The sequence below is a fragment of the Oryctolagus cuniculus genome, chromosome 21 (assembly GCF_051225735.1).
Source record: "Oryctolagus cuniculus isolate XC-2025 breed Fujian yellow rabbit chromosome 21, ASM5122573v1, whole genome shotgun sequence".
Classification (NCBI taxonomy): domain Eukaryota; kingdom Metazoa; phylum Chordata; class Mammalia; order Lagomorpha; family Leporidae; genus Oryctolagus; species Oryctolagus cuniculus.
In genome coordinates this window covers 1191104-1207484 of record NC_142887.1, presented here as the reverse complement: position 1 = coordinate 1207484, position 16381 = coordinate 1191104, and positions in this window count along the sequence as shown.

Below are 16381 nucleotides of genomic sequence, written 5' to 3'. Positions count from 1 at the left end.
GATATTTCTTTCTGTAAACATGACATTGGATGCATTTACCGAACAGGAAGATTGTGCTTTTCCCCAAAACCACTTTCTATGTGTTTTTTGTAAAATTTCACCCGAAATCCACAACAATTTGTCCAGATACTCCTGGATGAGAACAAAACTATCTGGTGTGTTGTGGCTATCTCAATCCCAGATCTTGCTAAGGCCTCTGTTTTTGTTTATGTTTTCTGGACATTCTCTATGGACTTTACGGTTTTGAATGCATTTTAGCATGTAAGGTTTTGTTTATAGCTGCCAAACGCTAATTGTTTCCACCTGGAGTCAAATCCTCCACACATTCGAGTTTTCTAGGAAGAAAGCTCCAGAAACCTGAGAAAACATGATATTTTTTTCTTTAAACATGACATTGGAGGCATTTGCCGAACAGGAAGATTGTGCTTTTCTCCAAAACCACTTTCACGGTGATTTTTTGGTTAAATTTCACTTCAAAACTACAACAATTTGTCCAGATACTCCTGGATGAAAATAAAACTATCTGGTGTGTTGTGGCTATCTCAATCCCAAATCTTGCTACAGCCTCTGTGTTTGTTTGTGTTTTCTGGACATTCTCTATGGACTTTACGGTTTTGAATGCAGTTTAGCATGTAACGTTTTGTTTTTAGCTGGCAAACGCTAATTGGTTCCACCTGGAGTCAAATCCTCCACACATTCAAGTTTTCTAGGAAGAAAGCTTCAGAAACCTGAGAAAACATGATGTTTGTATTTGTAAACATGACATTGGATGCATTTGCCGAACAGGAAGATTGTGCATTTCTCCAAAACCACTTTCACGGTATTTTTTTTAAATTTCACCCGAAATCCACAACAATTTGTCCAGATACTCCTGGATGAAAACAAAACTCTCTGGTGATTTTTAGCTATCTCAATCCCAGATCTTGCTACAGCCTCTGTGTTTGTTTGTGTTTTCTGGACAATCTCTATGGACTTTACAGTTTTGAATGCATTTTAGCATGTAAGGTTTTGTTTTTAGCTGACCAACGCTAATTGGTTCCACCTGGAGTCAAATCTTCCACTCCTTCGAGTTTTCTAGGAAGAAAGCTTCAGAAACCTGAGAAAACATGATATTTCTTTCTGTAAACATGACATTGGATGCATTTGCCGAACAGGAAGATTGTGCTTTTCCCCAAAACCTCTTTCACCGTGCTTTTTGTTAAATTTCACCCCAAATCCACAACAATTTGTCCAGATACTCCTGGATGAAAACAAAACTATCTGGTGTGTTGTGGCTATCTCAATCCCAGATCTTCCTACAGCTTCTGTGTTTGTTTTTCTTTTCTGGATATACTCTATGGACTTTGAAGTTTTGAATGCGTTTTAGCAGGACCCTTTTTGCTTTCTGCTACCAAACGCTAATTGGTTCCACCTGGAGTCAAATCCTCCACACCTTCGAGTTTTCTAGGAAGAAAGCTTCAGAAACCTGAGAAAACATGATATTTCTTTCTGTAAACATGACATTGGATGCATTTGCCGAACAGGAAGATTGTGCTTTTCTCCAAAACCACTTTCACGGTGATTTTCTGGTTAAATTTCACCCGAAATCCACAACATTTTGTCCAGATACTCCTGGATGAAAACAAAACTATCTGGTGCGTTGTGGCTATCTCAATCCCAGATCTTGCTACAGCCTCTGTGTGTGTTTGTGTTTTCTGGACATTCTCTATGGACTTTACAGTTTTGAATTCATTTTAGCATGTAAGGTTTTGTTTTTACCTGACAAACGCTAATTGGTTCCACCTGGAGTCAAATCCCCCACACATTTGAGTTTTCTAGGAAGAAAGCTTCAGAAACCTGAGAAAACATTTTATTTCTTTCTGTAAGCATGACATTGGATGCATTTGCCGAACAGGAAGATTGTGCTTTTCTCCAAAATCACTTTCACGGTGATTTTTTGGTTACATTTCACTTCAAAACTACAACAATTTGTCCAGATACTCCTGGATGAAAACAAAGACATCTGGTGATTTTTAGCTATCTCAAACCCAAATATTGCTACAGCCTCTGTGTGTGTTTGTGTTTTCTGTACATTCTCTATGGACTTTAAGGTTTCGAATGCATTTTAGCAAGACTCTTTTTTTTTTTTTCTGCTGGCAAACGCTAATTGGTTCCACCCGGAGTCAAATCTTCCACACCTTCGAGTTTTCTAGTAAGAAAGCTTCAGAAACCTGAGAAAACATGATATTTCTTTCTGTAAACATGACATTGGATGCATTTGCCGAACAGGAAGATTGTGCTTTTCCCCTAAACCACTTTCACGGTGATTTTTTGGTTAAATTTTACATCAAAGTACAACAATTTTTCCAGATACTCCTGGATGAAAACAAAACTATCTGGTGTGTTGTGGCTATCTCAATCCCAGATCTTCCTACAGCCTCTGTGTGTGTTTGTGTTTTCTGGACATTCTCTATGGACTTTATGGTTTTGAATGCATTTTAGCAAGTAAGGTTTAGTTTTTAGCTGCCAAAGGCTAATTGGTTCCACCTGGAGTCAAATCCTCCACACATTCGAGTTTTCTAGGAAGAAAGCTTCAGAAACCTGAGAAAACATGATATTTCTTTCTGGAAACATGACATTGGATGCATTTGCAAAACAGGACGATTGTGCTTTTCTCCAAAACCACTTTCATGGTGATTTTTGGTTAAATTTCACTTCAAAAGTACAACAATATGTCCAGATACTCCTGGATGAAAACAAAACTATCTGGTGTGTTGTGGCTATCTCAATCCCACATCTTGCTACAGCCTCTGTGTTTGTTTGTGTTTTCTGGATATACTCTATGGACTTTGAAGTTTTGAATGCATTTTAGCAGGACCCTTTTTGTTTTCTGCTGCCAAACGCTAATTGGTTCCACCTGGATCAAATCCAGCACACATTCGAGTTTTCTAGGAAGAAATCTTCAGAAACCTGAGAAAAGATGATATTTCTTTCTGTAAACATGACATTGGATGCATTTGCCGAACAGGAAGATTCTGCTATTCTCCAAAACCACTTTCATGGTGATTATTTGGTTAAATTTCACTTCAAAAGTACAACAATTTTCCAGTTACTCCTGGATGAAAACAAAACTATCTGGTGTGCTGTGGCTATCTCAATCCGAGATCTTGCTACAGTCTCTGTGTTTGTTTGTGTTTTCTGGATATACTCTATGGACTTTGAAGTTTTGAATGCATTTTAGCAGGACCCTTTTTGTTTTCTGCTACCAAACGCTAATTGGTTCCACCTGGAGTCAAATCCTCCACACCTTCGAGTTTTCTAGGAAGAAAGCTTCAGAAACCTTAGAAAACATGATATTTCTTTCTGTAAACATGACATTGGATGCATTTGCCGAACAGGAAGATTCTGCTATTCTCCAAAACCACTTTCATGGTGATTATTTGGTTAAATTTCACTTCAAAAGTACAACAATTTGTCCAGTTACTCCTGGATGAAAACAAAACTATCTTGTGATTTTTAACTATCTCAATCCGAGATCTTGCTAAAGCCTCTGTGTGTGTTTGTGTTTTGTGGACATTCTCTATGGACTTTACAGTTTTGAATGCATTTTAGCATGTAAGGTTTTGTTTTTAGCTGCCAAACGCTAATTGGTTCCACCTGGAGTCAAACCCTCCACACATTTGAGTTTTCTAGGAAGAAAGCTTCAGAAACCTGAGAAAACATGATATTTCTTTCGGCAAACATGGCATTGGATGCATTTGCCAAACAGGAAGATTGTGCTTTTCTCCAAAACAACTTTCACGGTGATTTTTCATTAAATTTCACTTCAAAACTACAACAATTTGTCCAGATACTCCTGAATGAAAACAAAAGTATCTGGTGTGTTGTGGCTATCTCAATCCCAGATCTTGCTACAGCCTCTGTGTTTGTTTGTGTCTTCTGGACATTCTCTATGGACTTTAACTTTCGAATGCATTTAACAGGACCCATTTGTTTTCTGCTGCCAAACGCTAATTGGTTCCACTTGGAGTCAAATCCTCCACACATTCGAGTTTTCTAGGAAGAAAGCTCCAGAAACCTGAGAAAACATGGTATTTCTTTCTGTAAACATAACATTGGATGCATTTGCCGAACAGGCAGATTGTACTATTCTCCAAAACAACTTTCACGGTGATTTTTTGGTTAAATTTCACCCGAAATCCACAACAATTTGTCCAGATACTCCTGGATGAAAACAAAACTATCTGGTGTGTTGTGCCTATCTCATTCCCAGATCTTGCTACAGCCTCTGTGTTTCTGTTTTCTGGACATTCTCTATGGACTTTACGGTTTTGAATGCATTTTAGCATGTAAGGTTTTGTTTTTAGCTGCGAAACGCTAATTGGTTTCACCTGGATTCAAATCCTCCACACCTTCGAGTTTTCTAGGAAGAAAGCTTCAGAAACCTGAGAAAACATGATATTTCTTTCTGTAAACATGACATTGGATGCATTTGCCGAACAGGAAGATTGTGCTATTCTCCAAAACCACTTTCACGGTGATTTTTTGGTTACATTTCACTTCAAAATACAACAATTTGTCCAGATACTCCTGGATGAAAACAAAACTATCTGGTGTGCTGTGGCTATCTCAATCCCAGATCTTGCTACAGCCTCTGTGTGTGTTTGTGTTTTCTGGACATTCTCTATGGACTTTATGGTTTTGAATGCATTTCAGCATGTAAGGTTTTGTTTTTAACTGCCAAACGCTAATTGGTTCCACCTGGAGTCAAATCCTCCACACCTTCGAGTTTTCTTGGAAGAAAGCTTCAGAAACCTGAGAAAACATGATATTTCTTTCTGTAAACATGACATAGGATGCATTTGCCGAACAGAAAATTGTGCTACTCTCAAAAACCACTTTCACGGTGATTTTTTGGTTAAATTTCACTTCAAAACCACAACAATTTGTCCAGATACTCCTGGATGAAAACAAAGATATCTGGTGATTTTTAGCTATCTCAATCCCAGATATTGCTACAGCCTCTGTGTGTGTTTGTGTTTTCTGGGCATTCTCTGTGGACTTTAAGGTTTTGAATGAATTTTAGCAGGACTCTTTTTGTTTTCTGCTGGCAAACGCTAATTGGTTCCACCTGGAGTCAAATCCTCCACACCTTCGAGTATTCTAGGAAGAAAGCTTCAGAAACCTGAGAAAACATGATATTTTTTCTGTAAACAGGACTTTGGATGCATTTGCAGAACAGGGAGATTGTGCTTTTCCCCAAAACCACTTTCATGGTGATTTTTTGTTACATTTCACTTCAAAACTACAACAATTTGTCCAGATACTCCTGAATGAAAACAAAAGTATCTGGTGTGTTGTGGCTATCTCAATCCCAGATCTTGCTACAGCCTCTGTGTTTGTTTGTGTTTTCTGGACATTCTCTATGGACTTTACGGTTTTGAATGCATTTTAGCATGTAAGGTTTTGTTTTTAGCTGCCAAACGCTAATTGGTTCCACCTGGATTCAAATCCTCCACACCTTCGAGTTTTCTAGGAAGAAAGCTTCAGAAACCTCAGAAAACATGATATTTCTTTCTGTAAACATGACATTGGATGCATTTGCCGAACAGGAAGATTGTGCTATTCTCCAAAACCACTTTCACGGTGATTTTTTGGTTACATTTCACTTCAAAATACAACAATTTTTCCAGATACTCCTGGATGAAAACAAAACTATCTGGTGTGTTGTGGCTATCTCAATCCCAGATCTTGCTACAGCCTCTGTGTTTGTTTGTGTTTTCTGGACATTCTCTATGGACTTTACGGTTTTGAATGCATTTTAACATGTAAGTTTTTGTTTTCAGCTGGCAAACGCTAATTGGTTCCACCTGGAGTCAATTCCTCCACACATTCGAGTTTTCAAGAAAGAAAGCTTCAGAAACCTGAGAAAACATGATATTTCTTTCTGTAAACATGACATTGGATGCATTTGCCAAACAGGAAGATTGTGCTTTTCTCCAAAACAACTTTCACGGTGATTTTTCATTAAATTTCACTTCAAAACTACAACAATTTGTCCAGATATTTCTGGATGAAAACAAAACTATCTGGTGTGTTGTGGCTATCACAATACCAGATCTTCCTACAGCATCTGTGTTTGTTTGTGTCTTCTGGACATTCTCTATGGACTTTAACTTTCGAATGCATTTAACAGGACCCATTTGTTTTCTGCTGGCAAACGCTAATTGCTTCCACCTGGAGTCAAATCCTCCACACATTCGAGTTTTCTAGGAAGAAAGTTCCAGAAACCTGAGAAAACATGATATTTCTTTCTGTAAACATAACATTGGATGCATTTGCCGAACAGGCAGATTGTACTTTTTTCCAAAACAACTTTCACGGTGATTTTCTGGTTAAATTTCACCCGAAATCCACAACAATTTGTCCAGATACTCCTGGATTTAAACAAAACTATGTGGTGTGTTGTGCCTATCTCAATCCCAGATCTTGCTACAGCCTCTGTGTTTGTGTTTTCTGGACATTCTCTATGGACTTTACGGTTTTGAATGCATTATAGCAGGATCCTTTTTGTTTTCAGCTGGCAAACGCTAATTGGTTCCACCTGGAGACTAATACGCCACACATTCGAGTTTTCTAGGAAGAAAGCTTCAGAAACCTGAGAAAACATGATATTTCTTTCTGTAAACATGACATTGGATGCATTTGCCGAACAGAAAGATTGTGCTTTTCTCCAAAAACACTTTCACGGTGATTTTTTGGTTAAATTTCACTTCAAAACTACAACAATTTGTCCAGATACTCCTGAATGAAAACAAAGATATCTGGTGATTTTTAGCTATCTCAATCCCAGATATTGCTACAGCCTCTGTGTGTGTTTGTGTTTTCTGGGCATTCTCTGTGGGCTTTAAGGTTTTGAATTAATTTTAGCAGGACTCTTTTTGTTTTCTGCTCGCAAACGCTAATTGGTTCCACCTGGAGTCAAATCCTCCACACCTTCGAGTTTTCTAGGAAGAAAGCTTCAGATACCTGAGAAAACATGATATTTGTATTTCTAAACATGACATTGGATGCATTTGCCGAACAGGAAGATTGTGCTTTTCTCCAAAACCACTTTCACGGTGATTTTTTGGTTAAATTTCACTGCAAAAGTACAACAATTTGTCCAGATACTCCTGGATGAAAACAAAACTATCTGGTGTGTTGTGGCTATCTCAATCCCAGATCTTGCTACAGCCTCTGTGTGTGTTTGTGTTTTCTGGACATTCTCTATGGACTTTATGGTTTTGAATGCATTTCAGCATGTAAGGTTTTGTTTTTAACTGCCAAACGCTAATTGGTTCCACCTGCTGTGAAAACCTCAACACATTTGAGTTTTCTAGGAAGAAAGATTCAGAATCCTGAGAAAACACGATATTTCTTTCTGTAAACATGACATTGGATGCATTTGCCGAACAGGAAGATTGTGCTTTTCTCCAAAACCACTTTCACGGTGATTTTTTGGTTAAATTTCACTTCAAAACTACAACAATTTGTCCAGATACTCCTGGATGAAAACAAAGATATCTGGTGATTTTTAGCTAACTCAATCCCAGATCTTGCTACAGCCTCTGTGTGTGTTTGTGTTTTCTGGACATTTTCTATGGAATTTACGGTTTTGAATGCCTTTTAGCATGTAACGTTTTGTTTTTAGCTGCCAAACGCTAATTGGTTCCACCTGGAGTCAAATACACCACACATTCGAGTTTTCTAGGAAGAAAGCTCCAGAAACCTGAGAAAACATGATATTTCTTTCTGTAAACATGACATTGGATGCATTTGCCGAACAGGAACATTGTGCTTTTCTCCAAAACCACTTTCACGGTGATTTTTGGTTAAATTTCACTTCAAAACTACAACAATTTGTCCAGATACTCCTGGATGAAAACAAAACTATCTGGTGTGTTGTGGCTATCTCAATCCCAGATCTTGCTACAGCCTCTGTGTGTGTTTGTGTTTTCTGGACATTCTCTATGGACTTTACGGTTTTGAATGCATTTTAGCATGTAAGGTTTTGTTTTTGCTACCAAACGCTAATAGGTTCCACCTGGAGTCAAATCCTCAACACATTCGAGTTTTCTAGGAAGAAAGCTCCAGAAACCTGAGAAAACATTATATTTCTTTCTGTAAACATGACATTGGATGCATTTGCTGAACAGGATTATTGTGCTTTTCTCCAAAACCACTTTCACGGTGATTTTTTGGTTAAGTTTCACCTGAAATCCACAACAATTTTTCCAGATACTCCTGGATGAAAACAAAACTATCTGGTGATTTGTAGCTATCTCAATCCAAGATCTTGCTACAGCCTCTGTGTGTTTGTGTTTTCTGGACATTCTCTATGAACTTTATGGTTTTGAATGCATTTTAGCATGTAAGGTTTTGTTTTTAGCTGCCAAACGCTAATTCGTTCCACCTGAAGTCAAATCCTCCAAAAATTCAAGTTTTCTAGGAAGAAAGCGTCAGAAACCTTAGAAAACATGATATTTCTTTCTGTAAACATGACATTCCATTCATTTGCAGAACAGGAAGATTGTGCTTTTCTCCAAAACCACTTTCACGGTGATTTTTTGGTTAAATTTCACTTCAAAACTACAACAATTTGTCCAGATACTCCTGGATGAAAACAAAACTATCTGGTGTGTTATGCCTATCTCAATCCCAGATCTTGCTACAGCCTCTGTGTTTGTTTGTGTTTTCTGGACATTCTCTATGGACTTTACGGTTTTGAATGCATTTTAGCATGTAAGGTTTTGTTTTTAGCTGCCGAACGCTAATTGGTTCCACCTGGAGTCAAATACTCCACACATTCGAGTTTTCTAGGAAGAAAGCTTCAGAAACCCTAGAAAACATGATATTTCTTTCTGTAAACATGACATTGGATGCATTTGCCAAGAAGGAAGATTGTGCTTTTCTCCAAAACAACTTTCACGGTGATTTTTCATTAAATTTCATTTCAAAACTACAACAATTTGTTCAGATATTTCTGGATGAAAACAAAACTATCTGGTGTGTTGTGGCTATCTCAATCCCAGATCTTCCTACAGCATCTGTGTTTGTTTGTGTCTTCTGGACATTCTCTATGGACTTTAACTTTCGAAAGCGTTTTAGCAGGACCCATTTGTTTTCTGCTGGCAAACGCTAATTGGTTCCACCTGGAGTCAAATCCTCCACACATTCGAGTTTTCTAGGAAGAAAGCTTCAGAAACCTGAGAAAACATGATATTTCTTTCTGTAAACATGACATTGGATGCATTTGCCGAACAGGCACATTGTGCTTTTCTCATAAACAACTTTCACGGTGATTTTTTGGTTAAATTTTACCTGAAATCCACAACAATTTGTCCAGATACTCCCGGATGAAAACAAAACTATCTGGTGTGTTGTGGCTATCTCAATCCCAGATCTTGCTACAGCCTCTGTATTTGTTTGTGTTTTCTGGACATTCTCTATGGACTTTACGGTTTTGAATGCATTTTAGCATGTAAGTTTTTGTTTTTAGCTGCCAAACGCTAATTGGTTCCACCTGGAGTCAAATCCTCCACACATTCGAGTTTTCTAGGAAGAAAGCTTCAGAACCTGAGGAAACATGATATTTCTTTCTGCAAACATGACATTGGATGCATTTGCCCAACAGGAAGATTGTGCTTTTCTCCAAAACAACTTTCACGGTGATTTTTCATTAAATTTCACTTCAAAACTACATCAATTTGTCCAGATATTTCTGGATGAAAACAAAACTATCTGGTGTGTTGTGGCTATCACAATACCAGATCTTCCTACAGCCTCTGTGTTTGTTTGTGTCTTGTGGACATTTTCTATGGACTTTAACTTTCGAATGCATTTTATCAGGACCCATTTTTTTTCTGCTGGCAAACGCTAATTGGTTCCACCTGGAGTCAAATCCTCCACACATTCGAGTTTTCTAGGAAGAAAGCTTCAGAAACCTGAGAAAACATGACATTTCTTTCTGTAAAGATGACATTGGATGCATTTGCCTAACAGGCAGATTGTGCTTTTCTCCAAAACAACTTCCACGGTGATTTTTTGGTTAAATTTCACCCGAAATCCACAACAATTTGTCCAGATACTCCTGGATGAAAACAAAACTATCTGGTGTGTTGTGGCTATCTCAATCCCTGATCTTGCTACAGCCTCTGTGTTTGGGTTTTCTGAACATTCTCTATGGACTTTACGGTTTTGAATGCATTTTAGCATGTAAGTTTTTGTTTTCAGCTGGCAAACGCTAATTGGTTCCACCTGGAGTCAAATCCTCCACTCCTTCGAGTTTTCTAGGAAGAAAGCTTCAGAAACCTGAGAAAACATGATATTTCTTTCTGTAAACAGGACTTTGGATGCATTTGCCAAACAGGAAGATTGTGCTTTTCTCCTAAACCAGTTTCACGGTGATTTTTTGGTTAAATTTTACTTCAAAGTACAACAATTTTTCCAGATACTCCTTGATGAAAACAAAACTATCTGGAGTGTTGTGGCTATCTCAATCCCAGATCTTGCTACAGCCTCTGTGTGTGTTTGGGTTTTCTGGACATTCTCTATGGACTTTATGGTTTTGAATGCATTTCAGCATGTAAGGTTTTGTTTTTAGCTGGCAAACGCTAATTGGTTCCACCTGGAGTCAAATCCTCCACACATTCCAGTTTTCTAGGAAGAAAGCTTCAGAAACCTGAGAAAACATGATATTTCTTTCTGTAAACATGACATTGGATGCATTTGCCGAACAGGAACATTGTGCTTTTCTCCAAAACCACTTTCACGGTGATTTTTTGGTTAAATTTCACTTCAAAATTACAACAATTTGTCCAGATACTCCTGATGAAAACAAAACTATCTGGTGTGTTGTGGCTATCTCAATCCCAGATCTTGCTACAGCCTCTGTGTGTGTTTGTGTTTTCTGGACATACTCTATGGACTTTATGGTTTTGAATGCATTTCAGCATGTAAGGTTTTGTTTTTAGCTGGCAAACGCTAATTGGTTCCAACTGGAGTCAAATCCTCCACACCTTCGAGTTTTCTAGGAAGAAAGCTCCAGAAACCTGAGAAAACATGATATTTCTTTCTGTAAACATGACATTGGATGCATTTGCTGAACAGGATTATTGTGCTTTTCTCCAAAACCACTTTCACGTTGATTTTTTGGTTAAGTTTCACCTGAAATCCACAACAATTTTTCCAGATACTCCTGGATGAAAACAAAACTATCTGGTGATTTGTAGCTATCTCAATCCAAGATCTTGCTACAGCCTCTGTGTGTTTGTGTTTTCTGGACATTCTCTATGAACTTTATGGTTTTGAATGCATTTTAGCATGTAAGGTTTTGTTTTTAGCTGCCAAACGCTAATTCGTTCCACCTGAAGTCAAATCCTCCAAAAATTCAAGTTTTCTAGGAAGAAAGCGTCAGAAACCTTAGAAAACATGATATTTCTTTCTGTAAACATGACATTCCATTCATTTGCTGAACAGGAATATTGTGCTTTTCTCCAAAACCACTTTCACGGTGATTTTTTGGTTAAATTTCACTTCAAAACTTCAACAATTTGTCCAGATACTCCTGGATGAAAACAAAACTATCTGGTGTGTTATGCCTATCTCAATCCCAGATCTTGCTACAGCCTCTGTGTTTGTTTGTGTTTTCTGGACATTCTCTATGGACTTTACGGTTTTGAATGCATTTTAGCATGTAAGGTTTTGTTTTTAGCTGCCAAACGCTAATTGGTTCCACCTGGAGTCAAATACTCCACACATTCGAGTTTTCTAGGAAGAAAGCTTCAGAAACCCTAGAAAACATGATATTTCTTTCTGTAAACATGACATTGGATGCATTTGCCAAGAAGGAAGATTGTGCTTTTCTCCAAAACAACTTTCACGGTGATTGTTCATTAAATTTCATTTCAAAACTACAACAATTTGTTCAGATATTTCTGGATGAAAACAAAACTATCTGGTGTGTTGTGGCTATCTCAATCCCAGATCTTCCTACAGCATCTGTGTTTGTTTGTGTCTTCTGGACATTCTCTATGGACTTTAACTTTCGAAAGCGTTTTAGCAGGACCCATTTGTTTTCTGCTGGCAAACGCTAATTGGTTCCACCTGGAGTCAAATCCTCCACACATTCGAGTTTTCTAGGAAGAAAGCTTCAGAAACCTGATAAACATGATATTTCTTTCTGTAAACATGACATTGGATGCATTTGCCGAACAGGCACATTGTGCTTTTCTCATAAACAACTTTCACGGTGATTTTTTGGTTAAATTTTACCTGAAATCCACAACAATTTGTCCAGATACTCCCGGATGAAAACAAAACTATCTGGTGTGTTGTGGCTATCTCAATCCCAGATCTTGCTACAGCCTCTGTATTTGTTTGTGTTTTCTGGACATTCTCTATGGACTTTACGGTTTTGAATGCATTTTAGCATGTAAGTTTTTGTTTTTAGCTGCCAAACGCTAATTGGTTCCACCTGGAGTCAAATCCTCCACACATTCGAGTTTTCTAGGAAGAAAGCTTCAGAACCTGAGGAAACATGATATTTCTTTCTGTAAACATGACATTGGATGCATTTGCCCAACAGGAAGATTGTGCTTTTCTCCAAAACAACTTTCACGGTGATTTTTCATTAAATTTCACTTCAAAACTACATCAATTTGTCCAGATATTTCTGGATGAAAACAAAACTATCTGGTGTGTTGTGGCTATCACAATACCAGATCTTCCTACAGCCTCTGTGTTTGTTTGTGTCTTGTGGACATTTTCTATGGACTTTAACTTTCGAATGCATTTTAGCAGGACCCATTTGTTTTCTGCTGGCAAACGCTAATTGGTTCCACCTGGAGTCAAATCCTCCACACATTCGAGTTTTCTAGGAAGAAAGCTTCAGAAACCTGAGAAAACATGACATTTCTTTCTGTAAAGATGACATTGGATGCATTTGCCTAACAGGCAGATTGTGCTTTTCTCCAAAACAACTTCCACGGTGATTTTTTGGTTAAATTTCACCCGAAATCCACAACAATTTGTCCAGATACTCCTGGATGAAAACAAAACTATCTGGTGTGTTGTGGCTATCTCAATCCCAGATCTTGCTACAGCCTCTGTGTTTTGGTTTTCTGAACATTCTCTATGGACTTTACGGTTTTGAATGCATTTTAGCATGTAAGTTTTTGTTTTCAGCTGGCAAACGCTAATTGGTTCCACCTGGAGTCAAATCCTCCACTCCTTCGAGTTTTCTAGGAAGAAAGCTTCAGAAACCTGAGAAAACATGATATTTCTTTCTGTAAACAGGACTTTGGATGCATTTGCCAAACAGGAAGATTGTGCTTTTCTCCTAAACCAGTTTCACGGTGATTTTTTGGTTAAATTTTACTTCAAAGTACAACAATTTTTCCAGATACTCCTTGATGAAAACAAAACTATCTGGAGTGTTGTGGCTATCTCAATCCCAGATCTTGCTACAGCCTCTGTGTGTGTTTGTGTTTTCTGGACATTCTCTATGGACTTTATGGTTTTGAATGCATTTCAGCATGTAAGGTTTTGTTTTTAACTGCCAAACGCTAATTGGTTCCACCTGCTGTGAAAACCTCAACACATTTGAGTTTTCTAGGAAGAAAGATTCAGAATCCTGAGAAAACATGATATTTCTTTCTGTAAACATGACATTGGATGCATTTGCCGAACAGGAACATTGTGCTTTTCTCCAAAACCACTTTCACGGTGATTTTTTGGTTAAATTTCACTTCAAAATTACAACAATTTGTCCAGATACTCCTGATGAAAACAAAACTATCTGGTGTGTTGTGGCTATCTCAATCCCAGATCTTGCTACAGCCTCTGTGTTTGTTTGTGTTTTCTGGACATACTCTATGGACTTTATGGTTTTGAATGCATTTCAGCATGTAAGGTTTTGTTTTTAGCTGGCAAACGCTAATTGGTTCCAACTGGAGTCAAATCCTCCACACCTTCGAGTTTTCTAGGAAGAAAGCTCCAGAAACCTGAGAAAACATTATATTTCTTTCTGTAAACATGACATTGGAAGCATTTGCCTAAAAGGAAGATTGTGCTACTCTCAAAAACCACTTTCACGGTGATTTTTTGGTTAAATTTCACTTCAAAACTACAACAATTTGTCCAGATACTCCTGGATGAAAACAAAACTATCTGGTGTGTTGTGGCTATCTCAATCCCAGATCTTGCTACAGCCTCTGTGTTTGTTTGTGTTTTCTGGACATTCTCTATGAACTTTATGGTTTTGAATGCATTTTAGCATGTAAGTTTTTGTTTTTAGCTGCCAAACGCTAATTGGTTCCACCTGGAGTCAAATCCTCCACACCTTCGAGTTTTCTAGGAAGAAAGCTTCAGAAACCTGAGAAAACATGATATTTCTTTCTGTAAACATGACATTGGATGCATTTGACAAACAGGAAGATTGTGCTTTTCTCCAAAACCACTTTCACGGTGATTTTTGGTTAAATTTTACTTCAAAAGTACAACAATTTTCCAGATACTCCTGGATGAAAACAAAACTATCTGGTGTGTTGTGGCTATCTCAATCCCAGATATTGCTACAGCCTCTGTGTGTGTTTGTGTTTTCTGGGCATTCTCTGTGGACTTTAAGGTTCTGAATGCATTTTAGCAGGACTCTTTTTGTTTTCTGCTGGCAAACGCTAATTGGTTCCACCTGGAGTCAAATCCTCCACACATTCGAGTTTTCTAGGAAGAAAGCTTCAGAAACCTGAGAAAACATGATATTTCTTTCTGTAAACATGACTTTGGATGCATTTGCCGAACAGGAAGATTGTGCTTTTCCCCAAAACCAGTTTCACGGTGATTTTTTGTTACATTTCACTTCAAAACTACAAGAATTTGTGCAGATACTCCTGAATGAAAACAAAACTATCTGGTGTGTTGTGGCTATCTCAATCCCAGATCTTGCTACAGCCTCTGTGTTTGTTTGAGTTTTCTGAACATTCTCTATGGACTTTACGGTTTTGAATGCATTTTAGCATGTAAGGTTTTGTTTTTAGCTGCCAAACGCTAATTGGTTCCACCTGGAGTCAAATCCTCCACACATTCGAGTTTTCTAGGAAGAAAGCTTCAGAAACCTGAGAAAACATGACATTTGTATGTGTAAACATGACATAGGATGCATTTGCCGAACAGGAAGATTGTGTTTTTTCTCCAAAACCACTTTCACGGTGATTTTTTGGTTAAATTTCACTACAAAATTACAACAATTTGTCCAGATATTCCTGGATGAAAACAAAACTATCTGGTGTGTTGTGGCTATCTCAATCCCAGATCTTGCTACAGCCTCTGTGTATGTTTGTGTTTTCTGGACATTCTCTACGGACTTTAAGGTTTTGAATTCATTTTAGCATGTAAGTTTTTGTTTTCTGCTGCCAAACGCTAATTGGTTCCACCTGGAGTCAAATCCTCCACACATTCGAGTTTTCTAGGAAGAAAGCTTCAGAAACCTGAGAAAACATGATATTTCTTTCTGTAAACATGACATTGGATGCACTTGCCGAACAGGAAGATTGTGCTTTTCTACAAAATCACTTTCACGGTGATTTTTTGGTTAAATTTCACTTCAAAACTACAACAATTTGTCCAGATACTCCTGGATGAAAACAAAGATATCTGGTGATTTTTAGCTATCTCAATCCCAGATCTTGCTACAGCCTCTGTGTGTGTTTGTGTTTTCTGGACATTTTCTATGGAATTTACGGTTTTGAATGCATTTTAGCATGTAAGTTTTTGTTTTCAGCTTGCAAACGCTAATTGGTTCCACCTGGAGTCAAATCCTCCACACATTCGAGTTTTCTAGGAAGAAAGCTTCAGAAACCTGAGAAAACATGATATTTCTTTCTGTAAACATGACATTGGATGCATTTGCCGAACAGGCAGATTGTGTTTTTCTCCAAAACAACTTTCACTGTGATTTTTTGGTTAAATTTCACCCGAAATCCACAACAATTTGTCCAGATACTCCTGGATGAAAACACAACTATTTGGTGTGTTGTGCCTATCTCAATCCCAGATCTTGCTACAGCTTCAGTGTTTGTGTTTTCTGGACATTCTCTATGGACTTTACGGTTTTGAATGCTTTTTAGTATGTAAGTTTTTGTTTTTAGCTGCCAAACGCTAATTGGTTCCACCTGGAGTAAAATACTCCACACCATTGAGTTTTCTAGGAAGAAAGCTTCAGAAACCTGAGAAAACATGATATTTCTTTCTGTAAACATGACATTGGATGCATTTGCCAAACAGGAAGATTGTACTTTTCTCCAAAATCACTTTCACAGTGATTTTTTGGTTAAATTTCACTTCAAAACTACAACAATTTGTC